The 16,956-nt window shown below is 43.2% G+C and overlaps 1 protein-coding gene across 5 annotated transcripts in view; it reads right to left on the bottom strand.

Moving 5' to 3' along the window:
- Positions 1-16,956, bottom strand: part of FARP2 (FERM, ARH/RhoGEF and pleckstrin domain protein 2) — a 204,508-nt gene that overhangs the window by 49,687 nt on the left and 137,865 nt on the right. The gene's annotated exons all lie outside the window — the stretch shown is intronic.

Below are 16,956 nucleotides of genomic sequence, written 5' to 3' on the forward strand. Positions count from 1 at the left end.
TAACTATAATCTTACATTACTTCAAAAATGCCAAAGAAACTGGCACACAAACATTTTCAAGCAGATTGAAATCTCTTGGAATAATTGAGTAATCTATACAATTGAGCTATTAGCTGGCAATTAGATATAGTTTGAGCTATTGAACACAACCTGCATAGGGACTAATAAAATGGCTCAGTTCCTCCTTATTGTGTTAAATAGTGACCAGTACAGATTACTTTTACAGAAGAGTACATTTTTACATTTTCCTTTTTTAAAATTAGAACTCTCTTTAGCCCCAGAGAGAAGCTAGGACACGTTATTGTAGTAAGTATTTCTTCAGAAAGCAGGGAGCAAGGGAAGTGGGGGAGGAAGGAACGGAAAAATCATGAATTCAGAATTTGTGGAGGTGCGGAATATGCTGCTAGACACACAGGGACCACATACTATATTCCACCTTTGGCTCTCTAGATCGACAAAATTTGTTAAATATTTGAGCTAAATGTTTTACTGACTTCAACAAATGAAAATGATCTTGTAACACTGCAGCATACAGAATTTTTAGCTAGGTAGAAGAGAATCTTGTAGCATTCTTCAGTAATTCAAAGGGTATGGACAAAGACGCTTTGCTCTAGTAGATTTATTTTGGGAGGGCAAAAAATAAAGCAGGGACATGTGTTATTCAAATTATCATGACCACAATATTTCAGACAAAGTAAAACGTTGTTTTCCTAAACCCTCCCTCTGATAATGAGTCAAAATTCTGTAGGTCCAGACCTCTGAACCAGTTCTAAGCTCTCAACACAGAACCATAGGACTGGAAAGGACCTTGAGAGGTCATCTAGTCCAGTGCCCTGTACTCATGGCAGGACTAAGTATTACCTAGACCATTCCTTACAGGTGTTTGTCTAACCTGCTCTTGAAAAGCTCCTGTTATGGAGATTCCACAACCTCCCTGGGCAATTTATTCTGGTGCTTAACCACTCTGACAGTTAAGAAGTTTTTCCTAATGTCCAACCTAAACCTCCTTTGCTGCAATATAAGCCCATTGCTTCTTGTCCTATCCTCAGAGGTTAAGAACAACAGTTCCTCTCCCTCTTCCTTGTAACAACCTTCTATGTTCTTGAAAACTGTTATCATGGCCCCTCTGAGTCTTCTCTTTTCCAGATTAAACAAACCCAATTTTTTCCATCTTCCCTCATAAGTCATGTTTTCTATACCTTTAATCATTTTTGTTTCTCTTCTCTGGACTTACTCCAATTTGTCCACATCTTTCCTGAAATGTGGCACCCAGAACTGGACACAATACCCCAGTTAAAAATGTAATGCTTTCCATCCTCAAAGGGCTCTACAAACATTAACCTATGCTTGTAACACCCCACTGCGGTATGTATGTATTATTATTTGTTTTACAGATGGAAAACAGGGCTAAGTAACTTGCCCAAGGCCACAGAGCAAATCAGCGACAGTTAAGAATTAGAACCCAGGAGTTTCTTTCTCAGAGAGTTGTGTTCAGTCCATTAGACCAAACTGCCTCAAGAGCTGCTACTGGAACAATGGACTGTACAGCAAGTGCTCGTTCCTCCAAAGACACAGCTCAATCACTTTTCTGAAACGTGCTTGAATTTACACAATGTTCTCTATATGATAATCTATCTTTCTCATTATAAACCCCTATTTTCAGAGGATTACATGTCAGTATAAAACAGATTCCAGGTTGACACCAATTAATGCTCCACGCTGGCACTCCCACTCCAAAATCTACTGTGTGTAATCTCAGCACATACTGTGACCTTTGTTATATTCAACACTAGCTTTTCAGACAGATTCTCTTCCTGTAGTCAGATGACTAAAATCATAAAAAAAAAAAATCCTACACTATACGCATTCAAAAATATCAGCCCACAGGAACAGAACTGTAAATGAGACACTCAATATCTTTTAACAAAAAATAAAAAGCAGAGATTAACTGATTGAAGGAGAGCCAGTTATGAGCATTTTGATATACTTTTGGCAAGAGAGAGTTGCTGTTTGTTTGGCTCAGGAAGCAAAACTACTTAATTGCGTGGCTGCAGCATGACAATGATGAGGAAGCAAATGCATATTTTCACATTGACAAATGCAGGAAGCTAAACACCATTGCACTCGGTCACCTGGAAGAGATTCAGATTATCGAGGCTGTAGAGTTAACTATTAACACACTTCAGCAAAATCATTATCAAGTGTCTATTGTTTCTGCCTGTGTATTTTCTCATTTCAATTGCTTTTATCTACCAGACCTATAACACAGGAAAGTACGAATAGCTGACATTGTTTTTACATATGAAAATACTGCAGGGAAAGTAGTTTACTAGGAGTTTGCCTTTATATATGAATGAAGGAGTTAAAATGAGATGGAAAATAATTACCCTTTTTAACATTAAAAAAGTGCAGCAAAAGTGCCATAGAAATCATAAAGACTTCCTATATATTCAGAAATTAGCACCAAGCAGCTGCAATTGTTCCAAATATTGTGTCTCAACTACTTTAATGGAAGCAATAATATTCAGAGACAAGGGGAGAATGAGGTTTAATTTCCTGCAGCCTATTTCAAATGACTTGTTCCAGTATTGACTCATGTTACCAGCTCAAAATATGGGGAGAAACCCAGGAAATTAATCTAAATAGACATTTGTTCTTCTTTATCTGGTTTCAAATACTATGTTTCTTGACATCAGTGTAAGATTATGAAAATCAGAGGCATACTCAACTAATTACGTCTGAAAATATGTACATTAAAAAATGTAGGTACCTGGTATTTTCTTTCAAGTTTGATTTTTAGAAAAGGGACAAAGTAGGTCTAAATGCAACATATTTCTTAGGCTATAAGTTTTTCTAGGTGAGATTGTTCTCTGTGTCCTTGTGCATTGGTGTGGTGTAGGACAACAGTATCTATCATGTTTGTGTCACTGGGATACGAGTAAGGACTTATTCATGGAAGATGTTACAACAATTGCCGTTTTATAATATGTAGGATTAGCCTACTGGTAAATTCAGTAGCAACCTATTTAGGACCCCAATCTTCTCTTTTCTAGAAAGGACAGTAAAATCTCACATAACACTAATTTTTTAGGAACTTTTTTTATTTGAAATATGATTTTAAAAGTTTGATACAAATGCACATATCACGTGTTACAGTTAGCAAAAGGTGTTTAAAACACATTACAAATGCAGATTTCAATTTCAGTTCTCTCAGAAACCTATTATAAACTTCTTATGTACTTCTAATAGAGCAGCAATGGGGAAATCCTCTGGCAAGTTGTGGAGTGGCTCCCATAGCCTCTTCTGGTTGATAAAGGATAATGGAAGGATCCAAGTAGTAGTTTAGGAAGTGCCCACCATTTTCAGTGGCTGTTTAAGGTAGAAACCTGCTAAATATTTATAAATTGGTGGCAATACGTTCAAAGTGTTTGTCTGGTTTCTGTTCTGGGCAGATGATGGCCCACTGAAGTATTCACACCCTAAAAAGCAGGCATCAGTATCCATGGATATTACAAGAGAATTACTTTACTTAAGAAAGGCAGATTTTGATATCTAGTTGACAGAGCCCCTTTAATCTTCTACATCAAGCCAGAACACACAACACTAAAAATTAGCATTTGCTCATTGCAGTTTTTCTTTTAATATAAAGCAAGAATGGGGGATGCATTATGAAACTAGGATGCATGTACAAGCATGCAAAAAACTCTCCATTTGCTTTTGTTCTTGCTTTAGCTACAATAAATAAAATTATGCTCTCATATCCTGTGCAGTCACACTGAAATCAATAAAACTTTGCCTGTATGAAGGCAGAATTTGACTCAATGAGCTGTATGCTCTAAACCAAAAACTCAGTACCTTTAAAAATACTGCTCCTTTAAAAACAGTAATACATGTTTCAAAGACAGACATAAATTGTCCTAAAGGGCAAGTATAGGTGTGTGTGTATATAAAATTATAGCTGTGGGTGGGAAATTAAAAGCCTTCAACATTGCCTGAACCTTACCATTGTTTTCAATGGATGCAAAATTAGTCCAATGTGGATTGCTTTTGAAAATTTCTATCCTATAGCTGCTGTACCAATATTAGTAAAATGTTAATTATTTTATTGCTGTTTGTTCATAAGCTCTCCTTTCACAAGGCCATAAGGAAGAGCGATGGCCTTTATCTAAGAAGCTAGCGTCCCAGACCAATACATAATCATCAAAATCAAAATTTGTTCACCTACGGTTTTTTGAAGGCTATCCAAACATGCCAAAGATTTTGTTTTGACACAGCCATTACTGGAATACCTTAAACACTTTCTACATGTAGACTGGGAATCCATTTTCTAAAAGTTGATTATCTTCACTGAATAGGGATGTGAGCAGCCAAACTGAAGTTCACGGGGAAAAATAGTTTAGGACTGTATACAACACTGGTCATAAGTAGGATGTGGCTCTTTGGGATCTGCTCATTTAAAAAAACACTTTGCTTTTAACTCAGATGTTGTAATTACTATATCTTACCTTTAATGTTTTCTTCAAGGGCCCACTTGATTCAGATCCCTTTAGATTCAAGATTAACATAATTATCTTCTTAAAATGTATGTTTTTCCCCCACTCAAATGTCGTTAAAGTACTTCTCTGTTCTCTAAATCCAGACTAGTTTGTTGAAGAATGAGCAGCTTATTAGCCACAGGCTCCTTGTTAGCTTGGCCAACTAGTGTGCTCAGAGTACCAGTAGTTATTACTTTCCTGAACTACTAGGAATTTATCCCTCTATCCAGTTGAAACTTGGGGAGTGAGGGTATGGAGGAAGATGGGAGGCAAAGATCTGAAAAGTTATTACATGACATGAAGAACAAAGTGCTCATTCAACCAGCAGTACGAGGAAAAAAAGAGTTTGGGAAGCACAGTTCTAAGTCTGAGGCATGAATTTGTTAAATCAGCAGAAAACTGCTTCTGGCTCAGCATTAGGGACAACAACCGGAGGACACACCAGGGAGATGTCACTATTGTACTGGTCAGGTTTACAGACTAAAGTGAAACTGACAATGATGCACAATGATGGCCACTTTCTATAAATCTCCAGTTTGCCTTCCTCTAGTGCTGTCAACTAGATTGCTGCTTTCATTTTTATTGTCCATATTTCATAGTTTGAACTGGAAAACAATCAGCAGATATTACCTCTTAATCCCCAGAATTTAGAGCCAAGGACTGTGTTTATTGAGATGTAATAAATTGTTAAAAGAAAATCACATACATACTACGCCACAAAAAAATTAATGTTATAGCTAGGAAATAAACAAAATAAATCAAATTCACAGTAGTTCGGAAGGAAAACATTATGTATGTCTTCCAACGCCCACACAATAGCATGGGAAAGCAGATGAACAGAAAGTATTTGAAAATACATACAGTATGCAAAAGGCTGCTTAAACTGTGGTTCTTCTCTAAAAAGTGACTGTGCAAACATAGCACCCTCAACAGATAAGTTTTCTGTATGCATTCAGAGCCATTTGTTACATTAGTGACAAACATATATTTATATTCTTTTTTCCCCTCTGGTCCGTTGTGTAAAGCTTCTACAGCTTTAAGGAGGTGCGCTCAGTTCTATTTCTTCTCACACATCAGAATTAAGAAACTTCTAGTTATTAGGGCCAAATTCTGCCCTTGATTACAAATGTTTATTCCCATTAAAAAGAATGAGGTTGTCCAGGTCTGAGGGTAGAACCTGGGCTACACAATTATTATATCTGGCCTACAAATGCTGCACAAGCCAAAACAGAACACAGCTTGGCTTCCAGAACTGTAAACTCAGGCTAGGATCTGACAGTTAAAAGTCTTCTGACATGCAAGCAGAGCTCATTTGATTCGGAGTCACTGAGATGCAATTTAGATGGAAACCCTATGATGCTATTTTAGAGTTATTTTTCAGAGTAGCTCTCCACTCAGATCCCAAACTTAAACCAAAAAAAAAAAATTAAATCACAATACAGTTTAAAACCATATATTGGAATGTGTTTCTTGACATGGATATAAAAATAAATAATTTGGGACCTGTAGATTCAGGGTGTGTAGATTACATTCTGAAAACATTCTACATGTCAAGAGATTACTAACACCTAAAGTAATGTAAGGAAGGCAGTGAATTCAGGCTCTTTAATTGCTGAAGTGTTAATGAGGTCATCAGATGCTAGAGAAGCAAGACAGTTACTTTTTCGTAACTGGTGTTCTTCAAGATGTGTTGCTCATGTCTATTCCACAATAGGTTTGCATGCTCGCCACATGCACCGGTGCCGGAAGTTTTCCCCTACCAGAACCTGTGAGGGGAGAGGAAGTGCCCTCCATGACCCCTGGAATGGTGCCTGCCTGACGCGGTATAAGGGGAGCTGCGTGCTCCCCCCACCTTCAGTTCCTTCTTGCCAGACAACTCTGAAAGAGGGGAAGGAGGGCGGGATGTGGAATAGTCAGGAGCAACACATTTTCTTCTTCGAGTGATTGCTCAAGTGTATTCCACAATAGGTGATTCCAAGCTATATCTTCTGGAGGTGGGTAGGAGTTCACAAGTTCTTGGGACGGAGTACTGCCCTGGCGAACCCAGCATCATCCCTGGTTTGGGAGACTATTGCATAGTGCGAGGTGAACATGTGAACTTAAGACCATGTGGCAGCCCTACAAATGTCCTGTATGGGGACGTGGGCCATGAAGGCAGCAGACGAGGCCTGTGCCCAGGTCAAGTGTGCCCTCACAATAGGCAATAGGGGGACACCTGCCAGCTCGTAACAGGACCGGATGCATGAAGTGATCCAGTTGGAAAGCCGCTGGGTGGAAATCAGCTGGCCTCGCAACAGCTGTGAGTTCTCAACGGCTTGGTTTGCTGGAGGTAGAAAGCCAGAGCCCGCCTCACATTGAGCTTCTGGAGGCAGTGCTCCTCACTAGTCACATGAGGCTTGGGGCAGAGGATTGATAGAAAAATGTCCTGACCCATGTGGTAAGCAGAGACCACTTTTGGGAGGAACGCAGGATTTGAGCAGAGCTGGACATTGTCCTTATGAGAGACTGTATATGGCAGCTTAGAGGTCAAGGCCGTAAGCTCCAAGACCTGCCTGGCCAACGTGACAGCAACCAGGAAGGCCATCTTCCACGAGAGGTGAGACCAGGAACAAGTGGCCAATGGTTCATACGGGGGCCCCGTAAGACAAGCCAGCACCAGATTCAGGTCCCATTGTGGGACCAGGGGCTTAGAATATGGGTAAAGCCAGTCCAAACCCTTAAGAAACCGGCCAGTCATAGCATGGGAGAACACTGTGTTCTTGCACCACTGGATGGAAGGCCGATATGGATGCTAGGTGCACTCTGACTGATGAGGGCGCCAGGCCCTGGGCCCTAAGGTGGAGGAGGTAATCAAGGATAAACTGGATTGGGGCAGCCACTGGGGACACCCTTTGGTCCGCCGCCCACCGAGAAAACCGAGACCACTTCGCCATGTAGGAACAGTGAGTGGAGGGCAGTCAACTTTCGAGGAGGACACGCTGAACCTATTCTGAGCATATCCTTTCCTCGCCACCTAGCCACTGAGCAGCCACACCATGAGGTGAAGAGCTGCCAGGTTGGGTGGAGGTGGCGGCCCTGGTCCTGAGAGAGCAGGTCCAGCTGGAGCTGCAATGGCAGAGCCACCGCCAGGCCCAAGAGGGTCTTATACCAGTGCTGCCTGAGCCACGCCGGGGCAATGAGAAGGACCCTAGATTTATCCATCTTTATTTTCCCCAGGACTCTGCCAATCAGAGGAAATGGGGGAAAAGTGTAGAGAAGCTGGCCTGACCAGGATAGGATAAAGGCATCAGAGATAGCGCCCTTCCCTAAGGACCTCCCGGAGCAGAACCGGGGGCATTGTCAGTTCTTTCGGGTTGCGAATAGATCCACCTGGGGAGTTCCCCACCTTCGGAAGAGCTGGTGGGCCACTTCCAAGTGTGGAGACCACCCGTGCTGAGAGAAAAAATCTCTGCTCAAGCGATTCGCCCTCAAGTTCTGGGCACCCAGAAGGTGAAAGGCTTTTAGGTGGATGTCGTGGGCTATACAGAAGTCCCACAGACTGAGGATTTCGTGACAGAGGCCAGAGCATCCGGCCCCGCCTTGCCTGTTGATATAGAACATTGAGGCCGTATTGTCCGTGAGGACCCTGACTACCTTGCCCTTCAGGTATGAGCGGAAGGCCATACACGCCACTCGCACCAGCCTGAGTTCCTTGATGTTTATATGAAGGGTCAGGTCTTGCAGAGACCACAGGCCTTGGATTTGAAAATTGCTCACATGGGCCCCCCAGCCCAGGTCTGATGAATCAGACACTAGCTTCAACAATGGGGCCCTATCCCTGAATTGGACCTCTTGGAGCATGTTGCTTGGGGCGGACCACCACCGCAGGGAGGTGATCATTGAGTTCGATATAGTGAAACCTTGTCCATTCTGTCCGTGGCCTGGGAGAACTTTGAGGCCAGCCAGAGCTGGAGGGGCCTCATCCGGAGTTTGGCATGATGGACCACATACATGAACGCCAACATGTGACCTAGCCACTGCAGGTAAGCCCTGGCTGTCATCACTAGGAACCTTGCAACCGAGTCGATGAGCCCTTTCAGGGTCTTAAACCTGTCTGGGCGGAGAGAGGTCCTGGTTGATGTTGCATTCAGGAGCGCCCCAATAAACTATGCATTGGACCGGGACTAACTTGGACTTGGTGTTGTTTACCAACAAGCCCAGGGCAGTGCATGTGGACGGGAGTGCCACATGATTCCTCACCTGCAATCAGGAGGCGCCGTTGACCAGCCAGTCATCCAGATAGGGCAATATCTGGACCCCCCTGGTGCCTAAGATAGGCCGCTACCACTCACACGCACTTTGTAAAGACCCTGGGGGCAGTGGACAGACCAAATGGGAGGACCACGAATTGGTAGTGATTCTGTCCCACCACAAAATGGAGGAAGCATCTGTGCACTTCGAATATGTGGATGTGGAAGTACGCATCCCGTAGAATGAGGGCAGCGTACCAGTCCCTGGGATCCAGGGAGGGGATGATGGAGGCCAGGGAAACCATGTGGAACTTGAGTTTCACCATGTACTGGTTCAGGTCTCACAGGTCTATGATGGGCCTGAGCCCCCCTTTGGCCTTTGGGATAAGGAAATACCAGGAGTAATACCCCCTGCCCAGGAACTCCTTGGGCACTGCCTCTATTGCTCCTAGTTCCAGGAGCCGCCCGACCACCTGCTCGAGCAGAGCCTCGTGCGATAAGTCCCCCAAGAGGGATGGGGGCAGGGGGTGGTTGGGTAGGAAGGACGTAAAAGGAAGGGTGTTAACCTTGGGAGATGGTGTTGAGGACCCACTGGTCTGAGGTGAGCTGCGACCCTTCAGGGAGGAAAGCATACAACTGACTGGGAAAAGGAAGCTTTATTGGGGGTGGATCTCTGCTGAGAAATGGTAGGGTATCCCGAGCATCCTGTCAAAAACGCCTTTTACCCACCTGCTTGCCCTTAGAGGACCCAGGCTGGGAGGCAGGCGTTTTCTATAGTCCCACTGCTTCTTATAGGCAGCTTTGTACTTCAGGAGGGCAGCCTGGGCAGGAGCCTCCTGCAACTTGAACTTGGGCTTTGCTGGAGTAGGGACATAGAGGCCCACGGTCTGGAGGGCTGTGCAGGAGTCTTCCATGCCATGCAGCCTTACGTCTGTTTCTTCAGCAAACAGAGCCTTCCCGTCAAAAGGGAGATTCTGCATTGACGACTGCGCTTCGCTGGATAGCCCAGAGAGCGGGAGCCAAGACGCCCATCTCACAGACACCACCTTGCAGCTGTGTCTGCTGCATCTGAAGCAGCCTCCATGAGCACCTTAAATTCCTTTTTATTGTGCTCCCGGGAGTCCTCGAACTTGGGGAGGGATCCCCAGAGATTAAACTCGTAGCAACCCAGGAGAGCACGATGGTTTGCTACTCTCAGCTGGAAGCTTGACAACAAATAAATTTTTCTCCTAAAGTATCCAGCCTCTGAGAGTCTTTGTTCTTAGGGTCGCAGCTGGCTGCTCCTGCCATTTCCTGTGGTTGACTGACTTGACCACCAAGGAGTTGGGCGCCAGGTGGGTATACAAATACTTGCGCCCCTTAGTGGGTACAAAGTACTTGCATTCCGCCTTCTTAGAGATGGGAGCCAAGGAGCCTGGTGTTTGCCACAGGGCATTTGAAATTCTTGCCCCCCCTTCATGGAGCAGCAAGGCCCAGTGCCTAGGGGAATATCACATTGAACAGGGAGTCCGAGGGCTTCTCTATCTCCTCTGCCTGGGGGTGGAGGCTCGCTGCCACCGTTTTTAAGAGGTCTTGGTGGGCCCGGTAGACCTCCTGTGGGGCCACAATCAGCTCCTCTGGACGGGACGGAACGGGACGAGAAGGCCGGTGCAGTGCTTTAGGTGTTGGCCGGCACCGGAGGATCCACCATCTGGTCGGACTCCAGGCACGGTGCTGATGACACGGATCCCCACCAACTCCTTTCTTGGTGGTCTAGGGATGGAGGCCAGCGGTGCTTCCGACACCCCAGCCATCAAGTGAGTCCCTATCGGGGGCTGCACCGGAGGCCACAGTGCCCACTTGTACCACTGGGCTGGCCACGACACTTGGTGCCACTGCACTTGCTGAGGCACTGGCAGGGCTGGCTGTTCAGGCTGGCTAGCCTGGCCTGTATACGGGTGGCTGTAAGTGGAGGCCAGGCTGGCGTACAAAACCGTTGCTGCCTCTGGACCAGGAGTAGTGGCAGTGCTGGAATCTGCATCAGCCACGGGACCGAGGCGGAGGAACGGCACTGACGGCAGTAGCTGCTCCGTGAACAGCATCGACAGACGGACCCATGACAGCGAGACACCGACAACCGATGCCACGGTGCAGTGGCGGAGACTTGGAGCGGGAGTCCAAGCTGGAATGGCATCAATAGTCGTGCCGCAACTGACTGTGGTACCTTAGAGACGAGGACTGTTGATAACGTCCGCCGCAGTCCCATTGATATTCACTCTGCAAAGACGAGCGGTGCCGGGAGTCCCGGTCAGATGACACCCATCCAGACAGTCTGGCTGCCATCGAGGGCGATCCACATGGACTGAGCCCTGAATGGTCGCTGGGCGGTGACTGGTGTAGGGAATGTTCCCTTGACCAAGACAGGGCCGGCGACGACTGCAGCGATCTCAGCAACGGCTTGGCCCTTGAACATTGGGCCAATATCGGCGAAGCTCTGGGCACCAGCATGGACATGACGTCCCTGGCCAGCTGGAGGGCTTCGGGCTTAGATGGCATCCGGATAGGCCTGCTCCGCAGGGGCCGCACTACTCTGTTCAACGTGACTCGGAAGCCTAGGGCCCGGTGGGATTGAGGGCTATCCGACATGGGCCTAGCCTCTGTCCCAGACTTCCCTCGGTGCCATTGCGAAGAGGGAGTCTTTCCGGTCCTCTTGGCATGCCCCATGGAAGGGGAGTGGTGACAACTGGTCAATGGTACCGATGCTGTGGTGCCGAGTACCGGTTCGGAGCCATGTGCCAGGCTTGGGGCCAGTGTCGACTCCATCAGGATGGTCCGGAGTCTAATGTCCCTTTCTTTTTTGGTCTGGGGCTTGAACGACTTGCAGATCTTGCAGCTTTTGCTGATATGGGTTTCTCCCAAGCAGCGCAGACACTCCGTGTGCGGGTCCCTCCTTGGCATAGAATGCCTAAAAAGGCCCCGGACCGGGTTCACTAACTAACTAAACTAACTGAAATAGCTAACTGACTATAGGTACTAATGAATGAACAAGCAGTTCTGGGGACAAGCTGCAGCACAGCTAGAGCTGAGCAGTTCTGACGCACCTTCACTGGCCGCAAGAAGAAACTGAGGGTGGAGGGAGCTGCATGCTCCCCTTATACCGTGCCAGGCAGGTGACACTCCAGGGGGGCGCTCTCCCCCTACGAGTACTCCTAGGAGAAAAACGTCCAGCACTCGTATTTTGGCAGATAACTTTTTCAATTCACCGTTAAAAGGTAGTGCCCCACTGTGTTTAAAACAGTGTTTCTCAACCCTTCTGATACCAGGGAATGGCTTGCTGCCTTCCTAAACTGTGTCAGAGAGATCTGAGGGATAGGCACCGGTCCACAAACCGGTCATTGTAAAACACTAGTCTAAACAACCAGAGGACATATAGTGCATATTGCTTATTTCTGCCTCTTTTCATTCCACTAATAGTATTTTAATGTGATTTTATACGTGAATTTCTTTTAAGAAATATAGCGTGTGGAATAAAGTTTCACTTTGCACTATTAGGATCTGATCCAAACACCACTGAAAGACTCCCAGTGAGTTCAGATGGGCTTTGGATCAATCCCTGATACCTAAATAGTAAAGTATTATGCAAACAGTGACACCATTGTGCTAAGAGCACATTTTTATACACATTATACAACATCATGTAAGAACATAGGAACAGCCATTCTGAGTCAGACCAAAGGTCCATCTAGCACAGTATCCTGTCTTGGGACAGTAGCCAATGCCAGGTGCTCCAAAAGGAATGAATAGAACAGGTAATCAAGTGACCCATCTCGTTGCCCATTCCCAGCTTCTGGCAAACAGAGGCTAGGGACACCATTCCTGCCCATCTTGGCTAATAGCCATTGATAGACCTATCCTCCATGAATCTATATAGTTCTTTTTTTAAACCCTATTATAATCTTAGCCTTCACATCTCTGACAAAGAGTTCCACAGGTTGACTGTGTGTTGTGTGAAAAAATTCTTTGTTTTAAACCTGCTGCCTATTAATTTCATTTGGTGGCACCTAGTTCGTGTGTTATGAGGAGGAGTAAATAACACTTCCTTATTTACTTTCTATAAAATCATGATTGGCCTGGAGACCTCTATCATATCCCCCCTTAGTCATCTCTTTTCCCAGCTGAAAAGTCCCAGTCTTATTAATCTCTCCTCATACGGCAGACGTTCCATACCCCTAATAATTTTTGGTGCCCTTTTCTGAACCTTTTCCAAGTCCAATATATCTTTTTTGAGATGGGGTGACCACATCTACATGCAGTATTCAAGATGTGGGCATACCATTGACTTATATAGCAGCAATATGGTATTTTCTATCTTATTGATTCCCAACATTCTGTTTGCTTTTTTGACTGCCGCTGCACATTGAGTAGATGTTTTCAGAGAACTATCCACAATGATTCCAAGATCTCTTTATTGAGTGGTAACAGCTAATTTAGACCCCATCATTTTATATATATAGTTGGGATTATGTTTTCCAATGTGTATTACTTTGCATTTATCAACATTAAATTTAACCTGCCATTTTGTTGCCCAGTCACCTAGTTTTGAGAGATCCTTTTGTAGCCCTTCGCAATCTGCCTGGGACTTAACTATCTTGAGTAGTTTTATATCATCTGCAAATTTTGCCACCTCATTGTTTCCCCTTTTCCAAGATCATTTATGAATATGTTAAATAGGACTGGGCCCTGCACAGATTCCTGGGGTATACCCTATTTACCTCTCTCCATTCTGAAAACTGATCATTTATTCCTACTCTTTGTTTCTTATCTTTTAACCAATTAACAATCCATGAGAGAACCTTCTTTACTATAGTTTCAACCAGTTTGCCCTGTACTGAAGTCAGGTTTACCGGCCTGTAATTGCCAGGGTCTCCTCCGGAGCGCTTTTTAAAAATTCGTGTCACATTAGCTATCCTCCAGTCATTTGGCACAGAAGCTGATTTAAATGATAGGTTACAGACTACCATTAGTAGTCCTGCAATTTCACATCTGAGTTCCTTCAGAACTCTTGGGTGAATACCATCTGGTCCTGGTGACTTACTGTTTAGTTTATCAATTTGTTTCAAAACTTTCTCTAATGACACTTCAATCTCAGACAGTTACTTAGATTTGTCACCTAAAAAGAATGGCTCAGATTTGGGAATCTCACTCACATCCTCAACCCGAAGACCGATGCAAACAATTCATTTAGTTTCTCTGCAATGGCCTTGTTGTCCTTGAGTGCTCCTTTAGCATCTCAATCACCAAGTGGCCTCACTGGTTGTTTAGCAGCCTTCCTGCTTCTGATGTACTTAAAAAGTAATAGCAACTTTTTTTGAGTCTTTAACTAGCTGTTCATCAAATTCTTTTTTGGCCTTCCTAATTATATTTTTATACTTCGTTTGCCAGAGTTTATGCTTCTTTCTATTTTCCTCACTAGGATTTAACTTCCACTTTTTAAAGGATGCCTTTTTGCCTCTCACTGCTTCTTTTACTTTGTTGTCTAGCCATGGTGGCTCTTTTTTTGGTTCTCTGACTGTGTTTTTTAACTGGGGCTATAACATTTAAGTGGAACCTCTATTATGGTGTCTTTAAAAAGTTTCCATGCAGTTGCAGGGATTTTACTTTTGGTGCTGCACTCTTTAATTTCTGTTTAACTAACCTCATTTTTGTGTAGATCCCCTTCCTGAAATTAAATGCTACAGTGTTGAGCCACTGTGATGTTTTTCCTGCCACAGGGATATTAAATTTAATTATATTATAGTCACTATTACCAAGAGGTCCAGCTATATTCACTTCCTGGACCAGATCCTGTGCTCCACTTAGGACTAAATCAAGAACTACCTCTCCTCTTGAGGGTTCCAGGACTAGCTGCTCCAAGAAGCAGTCATTTAAGTTGTCAAGAAACTTTATTGCTGCAGCCATCCTGAGGTAACATGTACCCAGTCAATATGGGGATATTTGAAATCCCTCATTATTATTATTGAGTTTTGTATTTTAACAGCCTCTCTAATCTCCCTGAGCATTTCACAGTCACTATCACCATCCTGGTCAGGTGGTCTGCAGTATATCCCTACTGCTATATTCTTATTATTCAAGCATGGAACTACTATCCATAGAGATTCTATGGTACAGTCTGGTTCACTTAAGATTTTTATTTCATTTGATTCTATGCTTTCTTCCACATATAGTGCCACTCCCTCACCAACATAAACTGTTCTGTCCCTCTGATATATTTTGTATCCTGGTATTACTGTGTCCCACTGATTATCCTCATTCCATCAAGTTTCTATGATGCCTATTATATCAACATCCTCATTTAATAGAGGCACTCTAGTTCACCCACCTTATTATTTAGACTTCTAGCATTGGTATATAAGCACTTAAAACTTGTCACTTTTTAGCTGTCTGCCATTACATGATGTAATTGAATGGGACTTTTTTTCTTTTGACTATTTCTCACCAGATCATACTTGTATTTTATCATCTTCCATCCTCTCCTCCTTATTAAGACATAAGGAATCTTCATTTATAGATCCTCCTCTAAGGGATGTCTATACCACATGCTCCTCTGCACCTGCCTGCTTTCCCCCAGCCCTTAGTTTAAAAACTAATGTAAAGTGTAATGTAAAGTGTTCCTTATCTTGGATATTTCAAAATACTACTTTTAATTAAAACAAAGACAGACTAAAATCTGAACTTATTCTCTGCAAAACTGTTCTTTAAAATAATTTTAAAAATGTTTGGGTTATAGAGGCATAAAAAAACCCTCTACAATTTTTAATTCATAGATTTTCCACTCTTTTTTCACACACTATGGCTTTGACCCACTAAAGCACTTTAAACACAGCTATAATTTAATGGAACTACTCACATGCAAAAGTTTTGCACCTGCTTAAGAATTTTACTGGAAGGGCCCAATTTGTTTTAAAAATTCTCACTCTTAATTTTACAGGTTATGATCAGAATGTGAACTTATTGATTTTCATATTTCTAAAAATATACTTGAGTAACCAAAGCATCTTTAAAGATCATATTGCATTTGTCATAATATCTTAGTATCGTGGGTAGCGTATATTAAAAACTTTTATAAAATTTTATATTAATATAGTATAATGTTTACTTCAGTATGACTTGGGTTAGTTTAAGATGAGGCTGCCATCATGCAACTTGATCATGCATGACTACTGTGTTTGCATCCAGTGAATTGCAGGTTTGGGGCTTAACTTACGAACCTCCGAAACAGCGACATGTTGCAATGAAAATAGCAGCTCAAATTCAGATATTGTAACAACTTACTATGACTAAAGTTCTAGTATCTTTTTATGTTAGATCACATACTTTTGGTACAGAATCAGAGACATCAGTCTTAATTCTCCTTGACTACTAAGAAAACAAGGCAACAGTTTGTTTTAACCTCTAAGCAGTTCAAGTATGGAAAGCAATTCCAATTTTCAGGAAGTTCTAAAAACAATTGTGTAAAAAAAAAAAAACCACACCAAATCCAGCTCACCTTACTTATGTAACTAGATGCACTGATTTCAAAGGGACTATCTTGCATGAGTAAGGCACGCAAGATTTAGCTGTATAAGTATGGCCCTCTGAAAAAGAATGTGTAACACAGAAAATATGAGTACATGACCTACTTGTCACCATGCATTATGCTTACAATCACTGATGGCTAGTTATAAGGATACAGAGCAGACTGCCTAAGAGAGGCTGAACCAGAGCTAAACAGGAAAATGTCTCTGACATAAATGGTGCTTTTAGGATGAAATCTGAACTCTTCTTCTCATCTGTACTCCATAATAAAGGGGTTCAAACAAAACAGTAACTTGAGCACTATTTGCTTAGGCTACGGTACTGTCCCAAATGCCTACAAAAAGAAAACTAAGCTGGGAAATCTGGTAATAAAACTCCTGGGAGTCTTAGCCTATGAGAACCAACATTTAATCTATTTGAAACACCAGTGAAAAGAAAAATAAAAGCTAAAAAGCCCATTTTGTCATTCATATAAAAGGTTTCCTCATTTTATTGTATAAACAATATTTGAAGTTCTCAATAAGTACAAATCTGTAGGTTTATAATCAGCAATTTCAACAGAAAACAAAGCTGTAAAACTCCCCAAATAATTCAACAAAAACGTTTACTGGGTTAAAAAAAAAAAATCAAGTTCCAAA

The sequence above is a fragment of the Chelonoidis abingdonii genome, chromosome 8 (genome assembly GCF_003597395.2).
Source record: "Chelonoidis abingdonii isolate Lonesome George chromosome 8, CheloAbing_2.0, whole genome shotgun sequence".
NCBI lineage: Eukaryota > Metazoa > Chordata > Testudines > Testudinidae > Chelonoidis > Chelonoidis abingdonii.